This window comes from Montipora foliosa, chromosome 6 (assembly GCF_036669935.1).
Source record: "Montipora foliosa isolate CH-2021 chromosome 6, ASM3666993v2, whole genome shotgun sequence".
In the NCBI taxonomy this organism is placed as follows: Eukaryota; Metazoa; Cnidaria; class Anthozoa; order Scleractinia; family Acroporidae; genus Montipora; species Montipora foliosa.
This window is the reverse complement of record NC_090874.1, coordinates 11,050,126-11,056,342: the sequence shown is the minus strand read 5'-3', so window position 1 is coordinate 11,056,342 and position 6,217 is coordinate 11,050,126. Positions and strand designations below refer to the sequence as shown.

General features: G+C 38.1%; 1 pseudogene; it reads right to left on the bottom strand.

Annotated features, from left to right (window-relative positions):
- Positions 1–408: 408 nt before the first annotated feature.
- Positions 409–6,217, bottom strand: part of LOC138005031 (zinc finger protein 850-like) — a 37,615-nt pseudogene continuing 31,806 nt past the window's right edge.

The following is a 6,217-nucleotide window of genomic DNA, read 5'->3' as shown; positions in this document are numbered from 1 at the left end:
GGCAAAATATTTTTTCTCGATCGACCATCCTGAAAACTTCCTTCTGCTCTTCCTAAAAACTGTGTATCAACATTTAATTACTTTTGCATCAATATTTGTTTTGCATAAAGCAAGCTAACAAAATCTGTACCTTGCTTAGTTCGCATTTTTGGGCGTTAAAATAGAATCTTCAGTCCTATGCTTCTGTTACGAAGTGGTATATTTTTCAGGTCACCCATCTAGATACTAAACCAGCCGGAGAGCACTTAACTTCAGTGAACCTTTGTATTACAAAGCTGTCAGACGCTCAGAGTGCACGCTTAAACTTGTGGTGAAAAGAACTTGTGAGTGAACTTGGAAATGATTAACATGTCAGCCTAGAAGCCAATGTTTCTTGATTCCCTTTTATTTTCTTGAATCTTTCTGGGTTTATTACTTTTCTAGTAACCACATGTCTTCTCAGGGGGCTATTTACCTAAGACTTTTACCATGACACGACAATGATATACAATACCAAAACAATATCGTGTACTATTAGAGCTACATATTGAACTTGATTATCCTGGAAGACAAAACGCAGCTCAGTTGACAATATGGAATAAAGCGCTGTGTTACTGCATTACCACACGAACGCAACGCGTGCCTATTTGTTCTACAGATGACAGGAATTTTTTCCTTCTGACAAATGATTAACAGGCTGTGAGCCAAGTTGTTAACCTCAGAAAAAGATCTGTTTCGTAGTATCAACGAGTGAGTCAAAGGGCCTCTCCTGGCACGACTTCTAAAGATCAGATTATATCGCCAACAGCATCTTCGCGTTTAAACTTTGAATACCATGGAAATATGACAAAAGATGCGAGATAGTAGTCTTCCATGTAGTTCAAGTTGACGGCGACATGATATGACTAGCAGTGAGCGAGGAGAAACTCCTTGCTGGTCAATTCCTTCGCGGAAAGCCAAAAGCTGTGCTTTTCACCTTGGGTTGTGTTATGGACTACACAAGGAGTTGGGAGGCCATACTTTGAGTAACGACAACTTTATTACCCGTATGCAGTTCCTGTGACATTATTTAACATCTTCAGTTCAAAGTTCTTCCAAATGCACAAAGGAAAACGCGAGACTGAGTAAACCAAGTAATATATAAAAAAGTAAGGTGGGGTAGTGGAGGGGGAGGCCCTCTGGGCCCCTCCCCTAGATCCGCCACTCAATACGATTTCCACTAGACTTGCAACTATTCACCTATACCAGATAGCTACGGGTAAATATTCTTTGGGACCAAATTTGTTAGAGGAATAGAGCGAGTTTCAAATGAGTGTCGTAAAACCAATACATAAGTAATTACTTCGACCAATCACGGCAGGTGCAAACAGCGCAACGAACCAATCCAAATTCGTATTGCTCAAAGCGCGCGAAAAATTCGGTTACGTATGAACAGTTGACCCAGGCTGGTCGCGACCCCGGAGTCAACTGTCTGGATTTTTGTAGTCTAATCAAGTGAACAGTTTGTTTCAGCCATTTTTAGATCTTCTCCAATTTCTTCAACCAGTGTGCATGTGTGTGAAATTCAAACGATGTCTATATCGAGCAGTGTATGTAAAGCTTGATGCTGCTGGAAGAGCCGGCTCGAGTGCTCTTTGCAACTGACCAGGGGCACGTTTCTCGAAAGTCCCGTAAACGTTTTGGGCCCGAAAAGCAATTTGAAAAACTACGATCCACTTGTCTTGAAAAGCTTATCTGTTAACACGTTTTCGTTGTCAGAGAGAACAAGACTATTGCAAAGTTTCGTGACTTGAAATATTTCCATTTTTTTAAATACAAGGCGTTTTGTGTCACCCTAAACACGCCCGAAAAGTTCATGGACTTTCGAGATACGGGCCCAAAGGTCTACCAAGCATTCATGCACCAGTGGCTCAGTAGGTTGCACAGGGATACCATGCTAGAGGTCGTGAGTTCGACTCCGGCTGGATCAACACTCAGGGTCCTAAAATAACGATAAGGAGAAATTGCCATCTTAATAATTACACCTGCAAATGGTTAGACCTTTCAAGTCCTCTCAGATAAGACCTTTAAACCGTTGGCCCCGTCTCATAAATATTGCTAAATAAATTAGTCATTATTATGCAAGTCCTAAAAAGCTAATTTTGATCAATAGAATAAAACAAAAAAGATAATTTAAAAAAAAGGAATTGATGACTGGAAATAGATTATTATTATTATTATTATTATTATTATTATTATTATTATTATTGAAAACTGGACATGAAACAAATATTTATAAATAGTAATTAATTAATACGGAGCAACATAGTCATGTTTGAATGAATTTTTTTTGACGGTTCATAGCGAATTTCCAATAAAATCAAAAGTATCTGCCAATAACAGACGGGCAAAATCTCCTTAAATTGGTTCTGAATGATTCAATCACAACTAGATCAGAAGAAGCAGTACGAGTATTATACCTATGTTCCTCTGAGTCAGAGTGAAAGTAGGAAACTTATTCCAATATAGGAAATCATAAAAAAACAGGCAAGTAATAAGTTTGACAATATCAGGGAATTTTAGTAAACGTAAGGATGCATAATGAGAAGTAAAATGGGTTCCATTAAAGGAACATCATCATTAATTCGAAGGGTCTTGTTTCTTATTTTGTAATTTAACTACTGGAGAATAAGGTGCAATATAGGAGGAATCCTTCAACAGTATGCCCTACCCAATATTTAATTACTACTTTGCTTAATTAATTCATTAGAAGACGGTCCCAGCCCTTGAATTTTCGGTTTGAAAAAAAGAAAGAAAGGTCTATTAATATTTAACTCTTAAGACAAAGGAAATTAATATTTAGCTTTTCTGTAAACCGTAACGGGAAAAGAATAACCGTTCGCTCTCAAAAAGAGCCAAAAGTTCAACCGTTAACCGTATAAGCCACACTACCCCATTGAGACCCTCATATAATGCACTGATCCTAATTAGGGACTACTAGAGACAAAACCTGGTATACCTTTGTCACTTTGGATTTTCAAATACTACTATCCATCCTTCAACAGTATGCCGTACCCAATATTTAATTACTACTTTGCTTAATTCATTCATTAGAAGATGGTGACCGTCCCAACACTTGAATTTTTGGTTTGAAAAAAGAAAGAAAGGTCTATTAATAAATTATTTAACTCTTAAGACAAAGGAAATTAATATTTAACTTTCCTGTACGCCGTAACGGCGAAAGAATAACTGCTCGCTCTAAAAAAAGCCAAAACTTCAACCGTTAACCGTAAAGGCCACTACCCCATTGAGACCCTCATATAATGCACTGATCCTAATTAGGGACTACTAGAGACAAAACCTGGTATACCTTTGTCACTTTGGATTTTCAAATACTACTATCCGTAAATAGGAGCAAGACATTACTTTCTTTTGAAACAAAAAGACGTCTCCATTAGTTTTCGAAACCAAAACCCGCCGCCAAAGTGGCTTAAAGTTGACCGTTCTTCAAACGTCATATGATTTTGATAGTGCACAAAAAGGAGTTCCTCCTTTCTCAACTTTTTCTACCTCTTTCGAAGAAAGAGACCAAGTACTGCTTGTACAACTGCTTTCCTTGTAAAATACAAGACAAATCATTGTACATTTTCAGTTCACCACTAAAAACTGCTAGTAATAGCAGGAATGCATAATCCAGCGAAATCTTCTAATATAATGCTATAATCAAAAAGGCATCTTTTTGACTATCATTAGTAAACGAGGTAAATTTCACTGAACTCGAATCAGCAACCAGCATAAAATGAAATTTATCGAAACCAAAACACACCAAAGCGACTTAAGTTGACGGCTCCTCAAATGTCATATGATTTTGGTAGTGTGCAAGAAGAAGCTCCTCGCTGTTCAACTCCTCCTGGCAAAGCCAACAGCTGTGTTTTTCCCCCTGGTTCGAACGACGTTCTCGGGTAATGCAGGGGTGATGTATTTCTACTTCCAGTTCATTTGTAGTTGCAGAACGTTTTTGACGTTTTTCATATTTTCTGACACTTTTTCTGCCATGCAAAGAGCTTCTGCACTCCTTACGATCGTAACGTTTCTCTCCAGTATGTAATCTTTCATGTCTGGTTAAACTTCCTGCTTGGATAAAACACTTGCCACAATGTTTGCATTCGTAAGGCTTCTCTCCAGTATGGACTCTTTCATGTTTGGTTAAATCCCCTGCTACGCTAAAACACTTGCCACATTGTTTGCATTCGTAAGGCTTCTCTCCAGTATGGACTCTTTCATGTTGCCTTAAATTTCCTTTTCCGCTAAAACACTTGCCACAATGTTTGCATTCGTAAGGCTTCTCTCCAGTATGGACTCTTTCATGTCTTCTTAAACTTCCTGTTTCGCTAAAACATTTGCCACATTGTTTGCAATCGTAAGGCTTCTCTCCAGTATGGACTCTTTTATGTTGTCTTAAATTTCCTGCATTGCTAAAACACTTGCCACATTGTTTGCATTCATAAGGCTTCTCTCCAGTATGGACTCTTTCATGTTCCCTTAAATGTCCTGTGTCGCTAAAAGATTTGCCACATTGTTTGCATTCGTAAGGCTTCTCTCCGGTATGGACTCTTTCATGTCTTCTTAAACTTCCTGCTACGCTAAAATACTTGCCACATTGTTTGCATTCGTAAGGCGTCTCTCCAGTATGGACTCTCTCATGCATCTTTAAAGTTCCTGCTTGGGTAAAACACTTGTGACAATGCTTGCATTCGTAAGGCTTCTCTCCAGTATGGACTCTTTCATGTTTTCTTAAATTTCCTGCTACGCTAAAACACTTGCCACATTGTTTGCATTCGTAAGGCTTCTCTCCAGTATGGACTCTTTCATGTTTTCTTAAACTTCCTGCTACGCTAAAACACTTGCCACAATGTTTGCATTCGTAAGGCTTCTCTCCAGTATGGACTCTTTCATGTTGCCTTAAATTTCCTATTACGCTAAAACACTTGCCACATTGTTTGCATTCGTAACCCTTCTCTCCAGTATGGACTTTTTCATGTTGCCTTAAATTTCCTTTTTGGCTAAAACACTTGCCACATTGTTTGCATTCGTAAGCCTTCTCTCCAGTATGGATTCTGTAATGTCTCCTTAAAAGTCCTGCTTGGCTAAACAACTTGCAGCACCGCTTGCACTGATACCGCGTCTCTCCAATATTCGCATTTTTAAGTTTGGTTTGTTTTCCGCGTTTCGCAGGAAAGCTGATTTGTTTGCACTGAGAACCCATGTTAGCTTGACGACTATTCTCGCGCGTAACTGATAATGACGTCATTCTTGTGATCTCATCAGACACTAAACTAAAACGAAAGCGGAAAAAATATCAATACTATTTTTCGAAAGTTAAAACTTATTTTCGACACTCTGAACAAGACTGAAGTGGATTTACATGCACTTCTCGCAAAACTTCATTTCGTAACTGAAAAAACACTAATGATAATGGTGATAACATCATAACATCACCTTTATTTCACCACGGATTTACAAGAGTAGGTGTATAGTTAATTTCTCTGAGAAAAAAAAAAAAATCATATATTATATACAGTACATTAAAATACTATTTACATAAATAACAAGTACATTGATGTTCGCGGAAAGAAATTTGGCATATTTTAGTTCTGAACTCGTTCAAGGACGTTAATGACCTCAGGTGCTCTGTTAGTTTGTTCCACATGTTTGCAGAAATGTATCTGAGGGAATGCAGACCAATTTAGGTGGTTGTGTTAACGTATGGGATAACAAGTTTCCTTGATCCTCGTACGTTGCGTTCAGGATTCCTCATTTGAAAAAGACCACGTATGTACTTCGTCATTGTTTCAAACTGAATTGCTTTAAAAAGTGTTTTCATCATGTCTTGGCACCTAATACCATACAGATCACTAGAACTAAGTTTGCTCAGTAGCTCCTGGTAATGCAGAGACTTCTCGTCCAGAACAATCCTGAGCGCCCTTTTGTTAAGATTCTCTAATTTATTTCTATTTCGAGCCCCGCAAAAGTGCCACACTGCTGAGCAATATCTAAAATATGGAACAATGAAGGCCTTATAAAGTTTACATTTTGTATCTGTCGGTACTATTTTTCGGAAACGGGAAATTACATTAGTTTGATTGTTGACCTTTGTACAAATGTTTTTTTACATGGCTGTTGAACTGCAGATTCTTATCAATGGTCACTCCTAAAAGGTCGATGTTGTCTTTGACCGGAATATTAGTGTCATTCACTG